The following is a 22,128-nucleotide window of genomic DNA, read 5'->3' on the forward strand; positions in this document are numbered from 1 at the left end:
CCTTCAGCCCAGCCTGCACCCTCTCCAATCTGGGACCCCTCAAGGGATGTCCAACTGCTTGTTTAGGCCCGATCCCACTGGACATTCCTCTCACAATCCAGGACTACTGGCTCCCAACCATTCACCTTCCTGCCTGATTGCCCCTAACTGCTTCTGCCTGCCAGCCTGATCACCCTCTAACCATTCCCCTGCCAGCATTATCAATGCCTAACTGCTCCCCTGCCAGCCTATCGCCCCCAACTGCCCTCCCCTGCAGGCCTGGTTGCCCCCAACTGCCCTCCCCTGCTGGCCATCTTGTGTCCACATGGGGGCGGCCATCTTTGACCACATGGGGGCAGCCATCTTGTGTGTTGGAGTGATGGTCAATTTGCATATTACCTCTTTATTATATAGGATAGAATTTTTGTGCTGTTTTTAGAGGAAAGAGAAAACAAAAAAAAATATTTATATCATTATAAGTCATATACTGCCTTCCTTTCAATTATTTATTGAATGTAGTAAGTAAACTAATCTATTAACACTTTCACTCTTTTCTTTTTTCTTAGTCATTTCCACCATTAAATGTCCTCATTTTGAACAGTGTAAGCAAAATTTCAATCAGTGCCTTGTTCTTAGAAATTGGAAAATATGTTTTCTCCCACTACCAGTGCTTCAGTTCTTCCACATAGTCTGCCATGCTTATGCAGTCATTGAGCTGGCATCTTTTGGGAAGATTTTAATTAATTACAAAATAACTACTAATGATTGGATTACAATGAGAAGAGGTAACATGGAACAGGCTTAACTATAAGAAAGACATTTGGATATTTTTAGTCCATGTCTGGTAGAAGGTCCCAATTGTCCTTACCTGAGACCAAAGGACACTGGTGCTAATTCTTCCACTAAGGTGATTTTGGCCTGGGTAGTTCTCTTAACCTAATGGGGCATCTGTTTTATCATTAATGAAAGAACAAGACTGAATTAGCTAACCTCTAAAGTCCTTCCAGTTCTAATGTTCTATGTTTCTATGAATATTAATAACAGCCATCAAAATCTATCAGCTTTGGTGGTACATGTTGTCAAGAGCTAGTGATACAGACAACAATATTGATGATGATGATGATGGTTATGATAATGACTAATATCATTGAGTGCCATATGTCTGCAGTAATTACCTCCTTTGATTCTCTAATTGTTCTGTTAGACCAATATTATTGCCTTCCATATTATAAATCAGAAAGTTGAGGCCCAGATAATCTAACTAATGTACCCAATACTGTAAAGCCCTATGCCAAAATCAATTACTTAAAATACTAGGCTGTATGGAAAAAATATTATCAGTGCTCACCAGTATCTCATTTTTCTCTGTGCTGTGCACAAATATGACTGCATTTTTCATCTGCTTGAAGATCATTAGGGCCATGTGATTTGCTCTGTTCAATGTCCATGAACAGAATTTACATATATATTTTTTGTACTAAAGCATGGAAAGCCAGCTATGATAATTCAGGTGCTTCTTTTTCTGAAGTGTCCACCAAGAAGGCTGCATGCTCCAAACGCTTTGTTCCAAGATGGTCGTACTTCCCCATATTATGAATCACTGAGTTGCTGCTTATGGGTCAGTCAATCTTGTTTCTTATCTGGATACAGATTTTTGCTTGAATAAATTATAAATGTTGATTGTTTAATCCACTAACATTTTGTTACCAAAAAGGTAACATATCCTGTTATGGCATAATCAAGAAATTTCCCTCTTCTATGCATGCTAGGGACATGGATTTCTCCATGTTTTTCATATTATCAGTTATATCAGTATTTTCTGACATTACCAGTCACCTGGTAGGCAGCATTAGCTGTCTGCAGTCCACAATGGTGGCAGAGTAGGTGGATGTTACACCCATCTCCTCCCACCCCAAACTGAAAGTAATAACTAAAATATAGAGCAATCAACCTGAATAACCAACTGAAGACTCGCTGAAGAAGAGTCTTACGGTGAAGAATTTTTAGAAGAAGACACATTGAGACTGGTAGGAAGGGCAGGGACGCAAAAAGGGCTAGCCCTACTCTCACCAGTGGCACCTGAGGTTCCAGAGGGATATCTCAGCTGGGAGGGGTTCCCCTGATAAGCTGGGATCTCAAGCCCAAGCCAGGCTCCCCAGCTCAGAGCACCAGAGATTGGAAGAGGTGCTCACATCTGGTGTGAAAAGCAGTGAGGGTTCTGTCTGCCAGGGAGAGACAGAGTCTACCAGGAACTCAGGCACCCTCTTGAAAGGCCAACACACCAAATCTCTTTTGCAACTATTTCTCTGGGCTCTGGTGAAGGGAGGGCGGAGCAGACTAGAGTTGTGCGAATAGAGACTGGGGTTTGTGGCTCTGGGGAGAGAGTTGAGGGGACAACTGTCAGGACCCCCTATGCTGAGTCAATCTACTGCACCACGGACCCCATCTTTCTTGGCGGGAGCACACCCTTCTGTGCAGCATCAGACTGGGGGAAAGCAATGACCCACCCTCTAGTTTCCCTGTGGACCAGGGAAGCTGGGAGCTTCGGCCATGCTAAGGAGTCAGCCGCCTGGGCTGACGTGTAAAGGTCTGGACAGACTCAAGGGGTGTCAGTGACTAAGTGTGTGGTTTAGGGGCAGGGACTGTTCCCCCCACTTTCTGTGATCCTGACTGGAGCCTCCTCCTCTGGTAGGTCTTCTAGCCCCACTCTCCAAGCTCCCGGTGGCCCCACCCTCTTGACTCTTGGCTCTGTCCTGCTGAATTCTGGGAAGAATCCAAGGCAGACTGAGTGGTGGCTCTCTGGGGCAAGGGACACACTTACCAACTTTCCCCAAACCTGATCTGCTCCTCACATGTGCTTGTGTGTGTTGTGGGAAAAATATGTATATTTTGGGGGGTTAGCCCCATTTAGCTGACACTAAAAAATGGGACTATATAGACCCCATGTCACTTTGAGTTTTTACTAATTATAATTACTGTATGCATAATAATACTGGTAAAATAAATAAAAATTAAGTTATTTTTCAAAAATTTTTAAGTCAATGTCCTAATGATACCAGATTTATTTAAAAAGTACTCAATCCTCAAATTTCAAACTCCTGTCATACTTATTCATACCTCTCAGTTGATTAATGATTCTAAAATGACAACACAAATAAAAATGAATTTTTATATTCTGTTTATATCATTAATGCAAATCTAATTAAATTTCTACTAATTAATGCAACTCCTTCCAGGAAAGTTAATACATTGGAGAACGTCCATGGAAGATGAGTCAGTGAGCCTGAAATATATGCGTATATGTTTTTGAACTGTGTGGGAAAATTCTTGGTACAAAAATATAGCTGTTTCTTTTGTTTGAGCATTATTACATTGATGACATCTGTATGTGTCTTATACCCTGTCACCCAGTGAACATTTATAGAATAATGCGTAGCTAGCTGTCTGCTAAAAGTCAGTGATATAAAAAGCATTGTTACACAGACCCGTGAGTCAAAAGCCCATTTTTAAAATTACTTATGGTTATAATTCATTTAAACCTCTAATTTTAGTGGAACCTTTTCAGTGAAATTCAGAGAAGTTGGTTATTATGTGTTATGGTGTACATTAGGGTGCTCTTTAGATTTCTACTTATTTCCACATGAGGAGTATTTTTCCCCCTCTCCTCATCTTTGGGTTTGTAACTTACTTTTGTCTCCTGGGATAGCAGCAGATGTGATGCAAGCAGAGGCTTGAAATGTGCTGGGCTTTCTTTCTTGCATTCTGCCTCTACTCTGAAAACATGCTGAGTAGCCTGATAATCCCAGAAAAACAAAAGGCACTTAAAGTAGACCTCAGTTGAACCCATGGCATGAAACTAACACAGCCAAAGCCAGGAGAGGTCAGCAGAGGTGAACCGACAGATCAGCAGTTTAAAGCAATGACACCCCAGCTGGATTGATAAGCAAATGTATGGGAATAAATGCTTTTCCTGGTAAGCATCGCAATTGGGGTGGTTTGCTAAGAACAATAGCTGACAGACACAAAGGAATCTGTGATTTATAGTGACTCTAACCCTGGATCCATTTTTTAGATCTGTATTTTAAAGTATTTATTTACAAGGTTGTAAATACTAGTATATGTGTCCTCTGTTTTAAGGAAACCATAAAGAGTAGTAGTATGGCTGTGGTTTGTCATCATTTAACTTTGATTTAAGAGCCAGGTGACAAAGGCAAAACACAATGAAGACATCAATGTATAAATGTGATAAGGTGAAGAATTCTAGTCAGCAAAATTTATCCATAACAGTTTCTTAAGGGATTACAAAAGTGATAGGCAACTGATTCTCCTTCAAGGGCTCTGTGTGTTCCCTTGTGTGGTTAGCCAGGTTACATAAACATGGAAGGCAGTGATGGAGTGGTTTCTTGATTAAAAAAAAAAAGTATGTTACTGTATTCAAGGGTATTTATTTAGAGTTGTGCTTGTTTTTCCTGTTGAGTTGGCTGCAAGAATTACAAATAGACAATATTCATATAGAACCTCAAGAGAGAAACCCGCTCTCCTACAGTTAAAATTATTATTAAGTCATTATTACCTCCTTAAAATAAAGCACACTATTCATTTTATATACATTTAATGTGTACAGCAATACCTTACACAATGCTGGTGCATCATGCATGCAATAAATAGTGTCATGTGATTAAAACAAGACTGAAACACACATATATTGTGAATGAAAAGTGAAATGTTCAGGGGTCTCCTCATCTGTCCTGACAGACAGTGATAGTGTTGCAGGAGGAATTAATGGGCCAGATTTCCCAGACTCGAGTGGGAATGAGGTTCTTGAGATATCTTCAGAAAATGAATTTTCTAAGATTCGCATGAGAAGATGGATGTGGAAGAAGAAGGTTTTATTGGTGTGGAGTTACATGTCTCAGTGTCCAATGTCCTGAAAGAGGGCAGCTGGGAGTTCAGCACAGCCAGAAGAAGGGCCAGTGTCCAGAGCTTCCGTTTCATGTTGCAGAGGACCTGGCACATGTGTGAGAGAGAAAAGGGAGAGCTCACTTCTTTTTGTAGAAGTTTAAATATTCAGGTTTAGCGTGCTTGTAATGGCTACATCCATTTGTTCCCAGGTATAACCAGCAGACAAGTAGGCACCTTCCCACCTCACTCAGATCTTACTGGGCCTGCTTCTAAACTGTCTTTGCCAGTCCCTTTCCCCATCCATCAGCAGGTGACAGACTTGGAGAATGTTAAATGCAGCCTTTTGGAAAAGCTGCATAAATGGCATGCTTATATTATATTATTATTTTGTCTCCCCTTTCACTCCTTTCCTGTTAAATAATAATCAGGTTATAACAACAGCATGGGTAGCACTAATAGTTAACATGTTAGAATTTACTGAGTCAATGGCTTATTAAGACAAATATGTCCTTCATTTCTACATGTTGAAGTCACAGACCCACTTTTGGGGTTAGGGTGATTTGCATGAACATGCGGAGAGTAAGTTAGAGTGAAGGTAAATAGTTTGATCAATCTCAATAAATGTATTGAAGACAACTGTGAACTAATATTGTATTGGGTAAGATGTTACAAGATACTATCACCTATCTCTACAACCCAGAAAAATAGTGTACCATGGGAAAAAGTGTGTACAAAAGAAAATTGAGTTCCAAGGTAGAAAACAGAAATTGCTGACCATGCTTCTGGAAGAGGAGACCATTGTCTGTAATTCTTTATTTCTGGGTATTAATCAAGGATCAGAGTAAAATTTTCCAGAAACTGAGTTTTTAGTGGAAATACAATAGCTCAGATTCATTGTATCTCCCTTTTTATTGACTATACAAAGTTGAACAAAATCTTGTTTTGTTCTAGGGGAAATATATCCTGTAACATATAAATGAATGCCCCTAATTGTCCTTAATTATGCTCCAATGTTAACCCTCTTAGGTGAAGCCAGGTGACTTTATTTCCAGGTTACTTAGTGAAACCATGACAAAAAAATCTTATTATTGCATCGACTGTGGTAAAGGATTATAAATAATTTATACTTTTATAGATTTCATCATATTAAAACTGACCAGCGAGTCCATCACATTAATTAATTTATAACGTGCTTAAGCCAGAATTTGCATCTAGGCATCAATAATTTCCTAAAAGGGGAATTAAATGGTAGAAAATTTCCTTAACATTCAACATCTTTTCCCTAGAACCCAAGTCTCAAGAGAGAGTGTAGAGAGGAAGCAAGGGAAAGGTGATGGGCCTTGATGCCAAAAAAATTCTGAGATAAAGGTTTTGAGTGAATCCCCCTTGAACAGCATGATGCTGAACTCTGAAGCTTTTTATAGAGTTCATTCTTCTCTCTCTTTCTATGGGAAATCGTTATAGGGGGCCACACACACAAAAAAGGAAAATCCTCAAATGCCTCCATTCCCCATAATTTTATACCATTATGTTTTTATATTTATCTAAATCCTTAGGTATCCTTTCACTCTTCCTGAACTGTGCTTAAACTTAGCCTTCCTGTCTTGTTTTGTTTTTCTTTTAGGGTTTTATCCACATTTCATCAATGATATACCTACTGCTTTACATATATATATATATATATATATATATATATATATATATATATCAGAGGAATCTTAAGATATATAGATAGATAATGGAAGATAGATAGATAGATAGATAGATAGATAGATAGATAGATAGAATCTTGCTGGTGGGAGAAGAGAGGAGAATAGAAATCACATGCATACTGGTCAATCATATAGTGAGAACAGAAAAGGCAGAAAAGTAAATGCAAGTTAGACTTGCATATGCACACCATGGAAGTCAAGAATTTAGGGCTCATACTAAGGACTGAAGAAAAAAAGTGACAAAGGAGTCTTCAGAAACAAACTGCTATGCGCTTTAGTGCTTGAAGTTTAAAAAAGAACACCTTATTCTAAGGAGAATGCCTCTTCTTCCACATACAGCTACCTGCTACATTGTTAATTTTAGCCCCTACAGTGATCAAGATCTTTTCTGAGACCAGTCTAAGTGAGAAAAAATGGCAAAAAGGTACAAAACATCCTGTGATATTTTGAGGTAATATTTGATGGAATCGGTTTTTTTTTTTTCCATAATCTTTTTTATTTTTTTAAAATATATTTTTATTCATTTCAGAGAGAAAGGAAGAGGGAGAGAGAGATAGAAACATCAATGATGAGAGAGAATCATTGATTGGCTGCCTTCTGCACGCCCCCCACTGGGGATTGAGCCCACAACCCCGGAATGCGCCCTTGACTGGAATCGAACCTGAGACCCTTCATCCGCAGGCCAACGCTCAATCCAACGAGCCAAACCGGCTAGGGCTGATGGAGCCATTTTAAGGCCTTCAAAGAAATACACCATGATGTCCCTGCTCTCTGTAGTAGATGGGCCCCCTATAAAAAGGAGAAAATGAATCAATATAAATGTACATTGTCAAAGTAAATAGCAGGTTACGTTTGATAATAATAACACTGAAGAGCTGGAATAGACTACTGTTTCTACTCCAAGCCTTTCATTTATCACTGTTCTCCATTTATTAAGTCACTTAACATGCACTTACTGAGGCTCGCTATGTGGAAAACACAGTGCAATGCACGGAGAAGGCAGATATGAGAAAAAAAACTAAGCCCTGTATTGACATGAGTGACATCACAGACAAGGAAAACAGACAAGGAAGTGGTGAGTACAGCACTGTTCCCTGAGAGCCAGAGCAGAGGTGCCCAGTGTAATGTGGGGAAGGGAGAATATCAGCATGAAAGGTCAAGGAATGTCTCAGCGCAGATGAGAGTTCAGGCGGATTTTAAAGGCTGAGCTAGAGTTCAGCAAGAAGATGAGGTGAAGCGGAGCAATCGTCAGCGGTGATGACAGCAGGAATTTAACCCGGGATGGTTAAGCAACTCAGTATTCTCAAACACAACACAGCTATTTGGACCTCTCACGTAGTTTTATGTCTTCTACCCTACAATTTACCTAGTAACGTTAAACAGTGTGGGTAATTCAGGCAGATATTAAATTAAATGGATAATGAATGAAACTAGCACTATATTCATATAAATTTTTATTTCTCTCCCTGTGAATAGGAGGCATAAAATCTATTCTTTCACACAATTCCTTTTTTAAAATTAAAAAAAAAATCAATTACAGTGGACATACCATATTATATTAGTCCAGGTGTACAAAATAATGATTAGACATTTATGTAACTTACTAAGTCATCACGCTGATAGGTCTAGTACCTGACACCATACATATGCTGTACATATAGTTTCTACACTATAATTGACTATATAGTGTGAATTCCCTATGCTGTACTTTACAATCTCATAATAATTCTTTTTTTCTCTCTCCCTTAGACCACCCATTCTGACAGAACTGAACCAGTTGTTTTTCTCATTGCCTTTGTGCCAGACCAGAGAGAAAGCAACATCTGACTCATCAGATATGGATAACAAAGAAAGTGTTTTTCTACAAAAAAACAAAAAACAGTGCAGCAGATGACACTGAGCCAGAGCTGTGCATCGTTGTCTTGACCTAAAATCTGAAGAATGTATTTTTTCTTCCTCATGACTACGAAAATAAATAAATGAATTATCATATAACTAGATGACCGCTTTCTTCTATCTAGATTTGAGTCTAGAATTGCAACTTTTAAATGAGTACTTTGAATTAAATAACCCTATATGCTCTCACAGAAGCAGCTGTACATTTTGCTTCCTAAGGGATTCTTAGTACTGTAAAGGGCACGAGCAAATCATTATCGATATACCCATAAGTTTTTTTTGTACAACATTTCCGAGATGTGTTGGCTGGTACAGGATTGGCCTTGATTATACTTGGAATGAAAGCACCAATACAGATTTAGAAAGTGCTGACATGGTATCCCTGGCTTATATATCTATAACCAGTCTGTTTCCAATTTTGCAAGAAGGTCTAGCTGGCAGTGTTAGCATTTTTCAAAAGTTGAATGCAATAGGAAATAACCTTAGGCTTAATAGGCTTGTTTTGCTAACAATGAGATATTTTTTCTATGAAAATTATTGATTCATTTTAAAATTCCACCCATAGATAGCTTTGTCAAGATTGTTTACTGTATAAAAATAGAATCAACACTCAACAATTGACATTAATGTAGAGGAGGTATTTCTATAGATAAGCCAAACATGCAGAGAGCTAGCATAGCTATTTACTTCCTGTTTGTAAATATACATTTTTTTCTTTTACCTTACATATATTTTTAAACCAACCCCTTTTCAACAGTGTGACCTAATTACAATAAGTCCTGACTATGTCAAAAGCTACCACTTCTTTTTTTTTCACACCAGTTTCAGAAGCTTTGGTTGCTAGAAATAGAAGTTCATTTGAGCTTCACCCCAATAAATTGAGGTTTGTGGGAAGTCTTCAGGGCACTAAATGGTAAGAGAACTTAATTGGCTCTTTGAGATAAAGAACTTTCCTCCAGAAAATGACCAGCAAACGAGGCAGCTATTCTCTTGCTTTGTCTTTGGCAACAACATACTTGTCTTTCTCTATGACTCCTCCTTTCTCCTGCTCCCCCTCTGCAAGCCTTGTCTGTATAGCTCCCAGTTCATGTGGTCACAATTTCTCTTCTATATTTATTGGGTGGTATCTGTTTGTTCTTGTTTCCAAGATATTTTGAATTATTCACCGCAGTCTTTGCATATCCATCTAATAATCTAAAAGTTCTAGCTAGAGAATAGGGATACAGGGATAGACATCAGATATTTTTCTGGGTGCTATGCCTGGAGCAGACTCAACTATACCAAATTGGATCATTTCCTGTGTGTGTGTGTGTGTGTGTGTGTGTGTGTTTTAATTTGACTCATAGTAACATTGTGAAAGGATTCATAATTGATTTTAAAACAAGAAAACATTTTCTAAAGTTCAAAATAAGAGTTTACTAAAATGCTATGATTATCATGCAAGAAAAATAATATGATGTGAGAAACCAATTTAGTATGAGTAAAGCATCGTATGTAGTGTTCTGCCTATATAGTTTTGAACAAATGTTGACTCAGATTGCTGAATTAATTTACCTTACCAATGTATAATACTAACAATTGGTATCATTATAAAATTATTTTTAAATTGTTAAAAATGATTGAAAAACTTGGGCTTTGCGTGATTCTTTTTGTTTAAGTAATAAGCTTTTGAAATGTCAAACAATCACCGATATTCTGCAAATGAATCATTGAAAAATGTTTTTCTGAATCTAAATATGCTAAAATTTAGATTAGGTTCATTGATAAATTGAGAGCTCATTTGATATTGTTTAGAAAGATATGAATATTTGTTATAAATATATACAGATATGAGTGCATTTTCTCTGAGGGGAATTTTGATTGAGCACTCTAGCATGAATACATTCAGAATGAACAAAATGTGATGGAAATTAGTTATCCATAAATGCTTTCTTAGAAATAGACCAGTCTCATATGTAATGCCAAAATCAGGATACAACTACTCCATTCGATATCACTTATGGGCAATCATTTTGGGGACTCCAAGTAGGTTTATATTTCTGAGAAAGTAACACAGAAACATAGTAATAGCAGTGATGCCTCTATGTCATAAAGGCACAGGAGAGCACCCAACATCCATTCTTGTGTATGTCTTTCACCAGCTGCCTTTTCATGTTTAGCCAGAGCCAAGGTTAGTGGCTCCCTGACATAAGCACAGAAGGTCTGAAACAAAGCAAATACTTTTGATACCTCAAAGAAGGAAACTTTACACTATGCAAAGTAGCTCAGGGCAATGTCCTGAACCGTATAATTAGTCAATGGATGTTTATTTTGATAGAATAATGACTGTATCAATTTCCTGGAAAACGTGAAGGCAGTGCTCAGCAAGAAAGCTGTCAAATTATATTACCACGTGCACTCCATTGTCCTTGATAATGATATCTGGATTAAAACCTAGTGAGAAAGTCAGTGTGTGTGTGTGTGTGTGTGTGTGTGTGTGTGTGTGTGTGTGTTTTAAGTCTAAGCTTCCCTTGATTTACAAATTATTACTTTTTCTCAACAAAACTATGATGGTTGCTTTCAATTTATGCTGTGAACAGCAGTTCCCAATGCAATTGACAATTAAGAGCATTGTAGGAACCTTCTATCAGGTCTTGCAGAAAAATAGTATAGATTTGTTCAGAAGGGATTTTTAGAGGTATTATAAAGAGCCCCTTAGAACATTTAAGACTCCTGGCAAATCTCCCTGATATTGATGAGCACTGACCCATTACTCTCTTGAATGGCAGGAATGCTGTTCTAGTCATCTTTTTCTTTTCTATCCTAGAAACTGGAAACGTACAAGCATATTCGCTAGAATCAGAATAACTTGCCTTTCCATTGATAAATGCCTACACAGTCACTATAGCTACCATTGAATGCAATACTAATGGCTAAATTCCTTCTCAAGCAATTTCAATAGTTTCATTCATCTCAGTATACAGGGATTTTGCCCCTGCCATCCTATTTGACTTTGCACAGTTTAATCAAAGTCAGAAATTTTAATGTCGTAAACAAGTAAATTTCAAATTTCTCCCAAGTATTTCCAGTCAAATGACTTATCCTCTTGAACCAAAACCAATTAAGATTTGCTGAAAAATACCACCTAATATTTAGTGAATTAAAATAACCACTGTCCTAGGAGTTGGAAACCTGGGCACAGGGAGGATGGGGGAACAGCTTGCATTATCTTATAACTAGAGGCCCAGTGTCTCTCAGCCCGTCCTGCACCCTCTCGCAACCCAAGACCCCTCAGATAGGGTCCCTAAGACAGGCCAGCAATCAGGGCCTATCGGGGCTTTCCTTTCCCCTGCAGCCGGCAGCTGGCCCCGCCCCTGCTGCTGCCACTGCTTGCCATCTGTGAGGCACTGCATCCCCTCCTCCTCCACTGGTTGCCTCCATCTGCAGGCGACAGGCATGAGGTGTGATCGCTTGGCTGGCCTGGGCCTCCCTCTTTGGGGTGATTGTGGAACCCTCCCCGCCAATCGATTGCCCCGCCAGCCGGTAGCCTGGGCCTCCCTCTGTGGGGCAATTGTTGGACAATGGAGGGATCTTCTGACCAATAGCATCACACCAGCCTTGGCTGGCCTGGAGCCAGTGTGTGTCATAGTGTGGTCATCTGGAAGGTCATCCAGACGGTCATTCTGCTATTTGGTCAATTTGCATATTATGCTTTTACTATTAGAGATTTTTGTTGGGCTGGTGGACTGGGTGCTGGCTGATCTAACCTGGCCATTTCTGCTTGAAGAGGACTCTCACCCGCCAGCATGCTGGCCCAAGTTTGTTCCCCTGTCATCTCCTTGGGTCTCCAAGATACTGAGCAGGAGCATCTCTGTCCTTTTGAGTCCTAGGAAGCAGTGCGACATTACTTCCTGAAAATTTAACTGCCTCAAGCAAGTCAGAAGGGCAAGCCAGACTGAAGTGGAGGAGAAACATGATCTCATGAGAGGAGGAACTTTAGAGTCACATTCTGAATGATGCAGATATGGAGAAGAACAAAGAATTTGGAACATTCTTATGATTTACCATGACTCTCATATCTTCAAAGGATCCTTTCAGTATAGAAAGTAGCAAAGCACTCAAAATCAAAAGGAAAGTGGAAAAGCAATTTTAAAGAGCAGCTTCTCAGAGAGTTAGCTCAGCATATGATAACTAGAAGCCCATGTGAAATCCCCCGAAATGACTATTATTATGATGACTCTTTCAGTTGTGCTGGGCAACTTTGGCCAACTCACGACCTCTCAAAGATTTTGTTTTCTTCTTAACCATATGGAAAATTGGTACTTGATCCAATATGAGTCTGAGCAATTTCTAGGCAAGTGAGAATACATACATGAATAATCCTATATAATAAAACCCTAATATACAAATCGACAGAATGGCAGAACGACCAGTGGAAAGACTGGTTACTATGACGTGCAAAGGCCAGCAGGGGGCAGATGCTCAATGCAGGAGCTGCTGCAGGCCAGGCATCTGCAGCCCCCACCAACCCCCCGCCAGAGGGAGGCGACTGGCAGTGGCAATCGAGGGGCGGGGCTGGCCGGCGGGCGGCTCCAGGCCACTAGACAAGGTGGGTGCCAGTGGGGGCCCCCGATCGCCCCACCTGCCAGTTGCCCCACAGATGGCCCTAATCAACGGCCAAGCCTAGGGACCCTACCCTATATGTTGGTAACAGTCTCTTAGATTTAAAAATTAAAACCTGGCAAGGCTACTCAAACACTGAAAAAACAGAATGATGCAGCGATGACTTGCATGGACTCTGGCTTGCACATTTTGTGGTCAGCCCTGATTCTGACACTTATAACTGTGTGACAAAGCCAATTACTTAACTTCTCTCTGCTTCAGTTTTTCCACCCATAAGATGGGGAAAATGGTACTACTGCCTCAGAAGGATCGTATTATGTACTACATTTTATAATCAGGGCAAAAAAATGTAGCTGCTCATACAACAGCAAGTTGCCTTTCACCTGTATGAAAAGTATGGTCACTGGCGGTGCATGCAGCATCCCAGATTGTGAGATGGATGTCCAACTTCCAGTTTAAGCCTGACATCCCCAGAGGGGTCCTGGGTTGTGAAATGATGCAGGCCCCCCCACCCCCACACACACCCCTGTGTACGAATTTTGTGCACCAGGCCTTTAGTAGGTGTCATAAATATTAGAAGTCCAGGGCAAGGACACATTTAGTCTACATGATGAAATACAGGAAATGAAATTTAGAACATAAATGATTAGTGATAAATAATGCCTGCTATAGCAAAGTCCTGCAAACAGCAGAGGTGGTGAAATTTGCCTTTTAAAGTGAAGACCAGATTCTAAGACTTCTTGTCCTGCTGGGTTCCAATTGTGAGTGCCCTGTTGCTCACCTATAAGGCCTCCCTTAGATAGTGACTAGAAAGAAGTCCACAAATTCCCAGTTTGCTACCAGGAATCATTGTGACAGTGTAGAAGGATTTGATTAGTGATTTAGCACTCATTCCATGGAAAAGATAATACTGTGAAACTCAAAACTTGTTTTTTTGCAGGAGAGCAATATTTTACCCTTTATGATAGATATTTTCTTAAAAAGCACATTTTTAAAAAATGTGGAACATAGCATGGGTGACACAAGTCACAAAAACTGAAGCTAGTGGAGTTACTCTCTAATACAATGTATACTTTCAAATGTAAATTATGCTTACATCAAACACTAATAATTGAAAAATGCATATATATATATATATATATATATATATATATATATATAATTTTTTTTTACTGAGAAGGAAATAAAAAGTCAGAAAAATCACTGATTTAGTAGGACCCAGATGTCTGAACTCCAGCACAGAGCTCCTCCTGCTATTCTATTCTGTAAGATATTGTTGAATATATATAAAATTGTATGCTTCAATTGTATGCTTTGTTTTCAGTTTTTTGTGCGTTCCTGCCTGTGTGTCTGTGCTTTGTCTCTTCAGAGAAAAAAAATTATATTTTTTGTTTTAATACTCAACTAAACACTAGTCCATCATTCTAAGTCCCCCACCTTAAGAAAATAAGAAACTTTGGAACATAATGATTAGTTGAAAATATCCATTGAGGAAGTAAACTTGTAACATAATATGAATTGTCCCCAGGACCCCTGGAATGTATTAAACATCTTTATGTTATTGCATAATGCAGAGTGAAATGAAGATAAAGCTTTGTTTACCTTAAGTTACTACTACTTTAAGGCAAGTGGGAGATGAGTATTGGATAATTTTTAGTCTACCCTTTATTCATCTCCAATATATAGACATCATTTCTGTGAAAAAAAATCATAATGGCACCATCTCCCATGTAATTTTGCTTTTTTAAAATATAGAATAATATTTTGCAGTTACAAATTTCACCAGCTACATGCATTTTCCATTATTGTCTAATACATTGATGAAAATAAATGCCCTGCAGTTCCAGCATCCATGGCTTTTTACCAAACAAGAATTTCCACTGAGAAAGTTACTTAAAAGAGATGTGTTACTTTATTTTCCCGACAATGGAAGGCCTCTACAGGTCCAAAGCCACATACAATTACGTACTACAGAGCAGAATAATAGAGCAGTGCACTAGGATAAATTTTGTGCCCACTTAATTGAAACACTGGCAAGAAGCTGGGTGAGAGCAATGTATTTCAATCATTCTAAACAATGGGTAAATGAGACACATTCCTTCTAAAGGACACATTTTAGCTGTCTGGGAGCCTATTCACAGTCAGATGTGTGTGGTAGCATAAGTTCGCCGCTCTGTTTCTTATAATTGGTCCATTTCAAGCTGTGCTCTGAAGTTGTTTATTCCAAAGATTCTTAAAATTAAGAGAAAATAAAATGTTTTTAGAGTAGCACTAAGTGTTTTTAAATTTAGACCAATATTTTTTCCAATCCTTATATATATGTGTATGTGTAAATGGGCCTTTTTGTCTATTTCCCTCTCTTTATCTTTCTCTCTTTATATTTGCCTATCTATCATCTACTTGTCTATCTATCTATCTATCATCTATCTATCTATCTATCTATCTATCTATCTATCTATCATCTATCTGTCTATCTATCATCTATCATCTATCTATCTATCATCTATCTATCTATCTATCTATCTATCTATCTATCTATCTATCTATCTATCATCTATCTATCATCTATCTATCATCTATCTACCTACCTACCTAATATGAATACATTTTATTAATTTTTTACTTTAAGTCAAGTTGGTCTAAAATAAATATTTTCATTGTAATCTTCAGTTAGGTATTTATTTTTATTTTATTAAATCGACATATAATAATAGGTGTATGCCAATAATTCAAAGAGCAGTAGATATAAATTTGTTTCAACAGCAATATCTATATATATAAAAGCCTAAGCGACCAGATGACCGGATGACCAGATGACCGACCAAACGGCCAGTAGCTATGATGTGCACTGACCACCAGGGAGCAGATGCTCAATGCAGGAGCTTCCCCCTAATGGTCAGTGTGTTCCCACAGTGGGAGTGCCTCTCAGCTGACAGATGGGCGGCAGACACGGGGCTCAAGGCTGGTGAGTGCAGCTGCGGTAGCAAGAGCCTCTCCTGTGGACACTCCCCCTGCGAGCGTGAGTGATGATGGCAAGCACAGTGGGCCCGGGATGAGCAGGTGTGGTGCTGCACCCAGCTTGGGCTTGGGCTCCACCCTGGCCACCTGCTGCTTCCTGCACTACTTCGTGGCCATATGTTTCTTCGTGCTGTACAGAAACTATGTGGACAGCAGGCTGGAGGCTGAGGAGCTGGCGGGTAAGGCCAGGCTGTGGTGGGGCAGAGGTCTACTGATCCCCGCAGGCCAGGCCGAGGGACCCCACTGGTGCACAAATCTGTGCACTGGGAGTCTAGTTCTTCAATAAATATATTTTCATATTTCTGAAAAAAAGCCAACGACCTGTTGAAAGAGAAATAAGGAAAAGATAATTCATTCCTAAAGAAAGCTGAAAGAAAATAAAAGCAGAGAACACTTAGTTTGTGTTATAGGTAGAATGGCTATATAATTTATCACCTAAAATAGGATAATTTTGAGAATGAAGAGGGAGTTATTAATAACTAAGCCAGAACCACAGACATATTCTTGATCTCTCCCAGGTAAACTAGGTCACCCTGGTATTCACCCTGTACACAGGGTGAATCATGCAATCAATCTTATTCATATTTTTTAAATGATATGATATTGTTCAATATTTCTTGTTTTTTTCTTTTTTTGTTAATCCTCACTGAGGATATTTTTCTATTGATTTTTAGGGAGGGTGGAAGAAAGAGAGAGAAAGACAGAGAGAAACACTGATGTGAGAAAAACACATCTATTGATTGCCTCCTACACATGCCCCTTCCAGGGCCCAACGTACTTGCCCTTGACTGGAATAGAACCCAGGACTCTTACTCCTACAGTTCTTTTCCTTTTCAAGTGTGCATTTATTAAGCCAGAAACTATCATCACATATATAGTCCTATTGAAATACAATGGTGATTGCAATAAAATACTCAGACCTTTAAGGTTCTGTTTTATGAGTTCATGTTTTGGAAAATTAATGGCAAAAATGAAATTTTTCTTCATGTTTTTATACTCTTTCAAGAGATAAATCATAAGCCACATATTTGGTGCAATGTGTGAATGAGCACAGTAATTTATCCATTCTGTTATTTTTTGGACTTCCCTTTGATGCAAAATAAATTAATTCTGTCATTTTAGCTACATTTATTCATAATGGCCATATTTTTCTTCTTAAATGAGAAATCTAAATTGGAATTCCAGGAACTACGGAATTGAATGTATTGCCTCAACACGAGCTGTCTTCTAGAAATGGGAGACATAGTAGAAACACAAATATAAGTTCCTCTAGTCTACTAGTGGGGAGAGACAAACAAAAAAAAATACTTGCATATTGGGGGATGCTCATGCTATAGAGGAAATAAAAGGCCAGCTCAGGGAAACAAGGGGAATGGAGGAGACGTTACTATAGTGTGCTATTTGGTATAGGAAGTCTGTGATTATGTAACACTGTGGATGAGACCCAAGGCAGGTGAGGGCATGAGCCCTGTGCTCACCTGGCCAAAGCAGTCCAGTCCGAGGAAGTAACCTCGTAAAGGCTCTGCAGTGGGAGTGTTGTTGCTGTGCGATGAGAGCACCCTGGAGGTCAGTGCTCCCAGAGGACAGTGACAATGACAGAGTGGAAGTGCATGAGGTCAGACAAGTTGTTAGAGCCCAGACCATGTCAGATTCCTCCCCCCGCCCTTTATTTTTTTAATAATATATTTGTATTGATTTCAGAGAGGAAGGGAGAGGTAGAGAGAGATAGAAGCATCAATGATGAGAGAGAATCATTGATCGGCTTCCCCCTGCATGTCCCACACTGGGGAACGAGCCCACAACCCGGGCATGTGCCCAGACCTGGAATTAAACCGTGACCTCCTGGTTCATAGATTGATTCTCAACCACTGAGCCTCGCCGGCTGGCTGGGTCATGTGAGATCTTCTTAAGGAGGTTTTCTTTAACATTTCAGTGAGGTGGCTAAAAATAGCCCCCTTCCATACACACACCCCTCAATCAAGATCCTAATCCCAGGAAGCTATGAATGTTATCTTACATGACAAAAGAAACTTTACAGATGCAATTAAATAATGGATGTTGACATGAGAGAGTATCCTGAATTATCCAGGTTGGCCCTAACTGTAATCATAAGGGTCTTAAGAAGAGGGAAGCAGGAGGAATTTCTACACAGAAGAAAGCAGAGTGACAATTGAAATAAGATGCTATGCTGCTGGATTTGATGGTGTAGAAATATCCTCAAGAAATGCAGCTCTAGAAACTGAAAAAGACAAGCAAAGAGATACTAGAGCCTCCGATTGACACCTTGATTTTAGCCCAGTGAAAATGATTCTGGACTTCTGACCTACCGCTTTGTAAGAGAATGACTTTGTATTTATTACAAGCACCAAGGTTGTGGCATCTTGTTATATCAGCCATCAGAAACTAATACAGGTGGGATGCAATTATAAAGTTTGAGGTGAGGTGTGATATGATTATAAGGAAGAAAAACCAGTATGTGTGTAAGATGAGGTCAAGCATTCCTAAGAATGAAAACAAGATGAGGATGTGGAAGAGAGAAGAGAAATGTCTGGAGAGATGGTCTTGACTAGGCAATAGCAGAAGTGGTCCTGGGCACACGTAGAGAAGTTGACCCTAACAGAAGCTGGAAGTTCTATAATTTTCACTGGAGAGAAGGCAAAGTATTTTAATACACATGCAGGAGTTTATGAATTTAAAAAACTGCTTTGGCATGCTATTAATCTGTAAAAACTCAGCAAATAGTACCTTGTCTAAGTCACCAATATCAACATTGAAGCAAAGAAATATTTTGTCAAGCCTTTGAATTTATCTGATACTTTTCCTTACAGAGATACAAAGGTGATAACCATCTAATACTAGGTCCATAAAATTTTTTATAATACCCTTTTTTCTCCTAATATAAAAGAATTTACAATTAAAACTTTTAATCATAGAGGTATCATGGCTTTTAGTATAGTTAAAGAAGATTTCAATTTTGTTTGATATTTAAAAAATGATATATAACACATGCATTCAAAGAAAAGCAAAGTTTATAGTGTTTGGAGGTTTTTAGCTAAAATTTAAGAGAACTGATAGATTTTTAATATCTATCAATAATTTCTGTGGTCTTATCTGATGTCAGATTGTTTTTGCACAATCCTAACATCACCACTATTAGAGTTACGATTTTGGGCAAGTTATTTAACTTCTCAATGTTCTCATTTGTAAAATATGCATAATAAAATCACCTGAGTCATAATTGAAAGAACAATTTAGAAAAATATCTGCACATGGGAAAAGTACACTAAACATTAGCTATCATTAGCTAATTAATATTCATTTTCTAAGGACCCATCTGTGACTTTTGGTTGGTGATTTGGTAAAAGTTACAATTCTTAAGATACTATTTTTCCATTTTCCACTCTATACATACATGACCCTTGTTAGCAGAAATAAGAGATGCATACAGATCATTGCCTAACAAAGCTGTCAGTAACAAAGTCCAAATAATAATTTGGAACTAACCTGAAAGGTGGTAAAGATTCAGACATATGGGAAAGGGGAAAGGTATTCCTGGCCAAGAAAACAGAATGAACAGTGGCTTAGGATCAGAACATACAATTTGCTGGGAATAGAATACTTTGATTGGAATATTATGACACCTTTTGCAAATGTATAATATTGATTTTGGAGATATGATGGGCCAGGTTAATCTTGAGATAGCAGGTGTGACTAAGTGAAAGAACACCAGGTGGATTCAGGAAATATTCCCATTAGCTATTTCTGTGATCCTAGAAAAGCACTTCCATGCTGTAAACTCAAGCTTTTTTGACGAATTGAAAGAAGAAAATAAAATAATTAATCTACTTTGCTTCAGCTTTCTGATGTATAAATAAAGGTAATTTAAATGGCCCATATTCTGATCTAAATTTCTATCTCCCATAATTCACAATATATTTTCTTTCTTTTGAATTTGCTGGCGATATAGTATTATTCCATATATATCTAAGAAAGATGTATGTTTCATACTTTCATAGATATAGATCCGAGAGAGAGAGAGAGAGAGAGAGAGAGAGAGAGAAGGAAAGTTGTTATAAAAATTTCCAAGCTGATTGCAAAATTGCAGGAAAATAACCTAAAATTGCCAAAATTATCAAGAAAATAAAGACAATAGCTAGAGCACTCACACTAGCTGATTCTACAATTTGCTATAAAATTATAGTTTATAAGATCATATGTCATTGGCATAATCACATACAAATACTTCAATGGACGAGAATAGAGTGTCTGGAAATAGAATAACAGAGATACTAAAATTAAGGAAATAGAATAAAAGAAAGAAAATATTTTTCAACAAGTTATACTGGAAAAAAACAGGTGATTCTATAGAAAAGGTAAACCTCAATCTCTTTCTCACAGCACACATCAAACTTAATTTGAGATATTTTGTAAACCTAAAGACAAAATCTTAATCAATAAAACATCTAGAATATGACTTATAGAATATGCAAGAAACATTAATCATAAAAGAAGAAAAGAAATTGGATTTCATCAAAATGGAAAACTCTGCTCATCAAAATCACAATAAGAAAGTAAAAAGAAAGATACATGTGGAAGGAAATATTTGTAAACATATACCTAAAATTACTTCTACTGATAAAAGTACATAGAAATCTTACACTTGAAAAATAAAGATAAGCAACTTAATATTTTAAAATGAGCAAAAGGCTTAAAGACAGAGTTTATCCAGGAAGATAATATAAATGTCAAGGAAGAAAATTAATGGTGGTCAATATCTTTATTTGTCAGGGAAATTAAAATTAAAACCATAATGTAATATCATTCTACACCCACTAGAATAATTACAATTTTAAATATTTAATATTTAAGACAACTATTAAAAAGTAAAAATGGCAAGTATTGGGAACAAATGGGATTTTGATTGTATTATTCTCTAATACATTCCAAATGCCCCACATGTGCCTCACATAGTAGGCATTCAACAAATACTTCTTGAATGCATGAATGAATTGGCAAATTGCTAAAATTATTGGACAATTTGAAAGAAAATATTATGAGAGATTTATAAGGTTCCTGACAAGGCTATCCGAATATTACTTTTTTTTTCTTAACCCTAACTCTACCCCTAACATTTTAAAAATTGAATTAATATGAAGTGACTATAATAGAATCTCAAACTAGTAAGCAAGGCCATTTATATAATTTATACCCAAACTACAGAAATTATAGCAGCCTTTGTAGCTAGGAAGCTAACAATCCTATATAATAAAGAGGTAATATGCAAATTAACCCTCACACCCTCACAAGATGGCTGCCTACAATCATGCTGGCAGGGGTTTATTGAGGGATGACCAAAGGACTGAACAAGCAGGGTGCGTGGGGCAACCAGGCCAGTGGGGGGGCTGTGAGGGGTGACAAGGCCAGCAGGGGTAGCAGTTGGGGGTGACCAGGGGTCCTGAATTGGAGAGGGTGCAGGCTGGGCTGAGGGGACGCCCCCCCTCTGTGCATGAATTTCGTGCACCAGGCCTCTAGTTCCTCTATATTGTGGATTTTGACTGATTACTACAGGCAACATTTGAACATGTAGCCCTACTGGTGGCTTTCCTGTTACTTATCCTCACTCTAATTCTAAATCTTGTATTAGTTTCTCAGAATCCAAGCAACTAAAATGCAACTTCAAAGGAATAGTAAATGCCTCAATAGCCTGCCCATAGACAAATATGAGGGCTTCTAAAAGAGTAAGAAAGTGTATCATAAATTTTATAAACCAGTGAGTTTTCTTTTCTTTTTTTTGAATTTTTTCTTTGGCATTTTTGGGGACTATAAAGAAACAATATATAAACATTTCATCTTAATATTGTAATTATCCACTATTGTTATTTATAACTATACTGCATGTTAATTAATTATACAAATAATTATTAATCATTGACTACATGACTATGTGGTGCATGTTAGTTTGACAAGAAAAAAAATCATAAATTTTGTCCTCAAGGTGTTTACCATCTTATTCAGAAGA

This window comes from Myotis lucifugus, unplaced genomic scaffold, assembly GCF_000147115.1.
Source record: "Myotis lucifugus unplaced genomic scaffold, Myoluc2.0 scaffold_209, whole genome shotgun sequence".
NCBI classification, from domain to species: Eukaryota; Metazoa; Chordata; class Mammalia; order Chiroptera; family Vespertilionidae; genus Myotis; species Myotis lucifugus.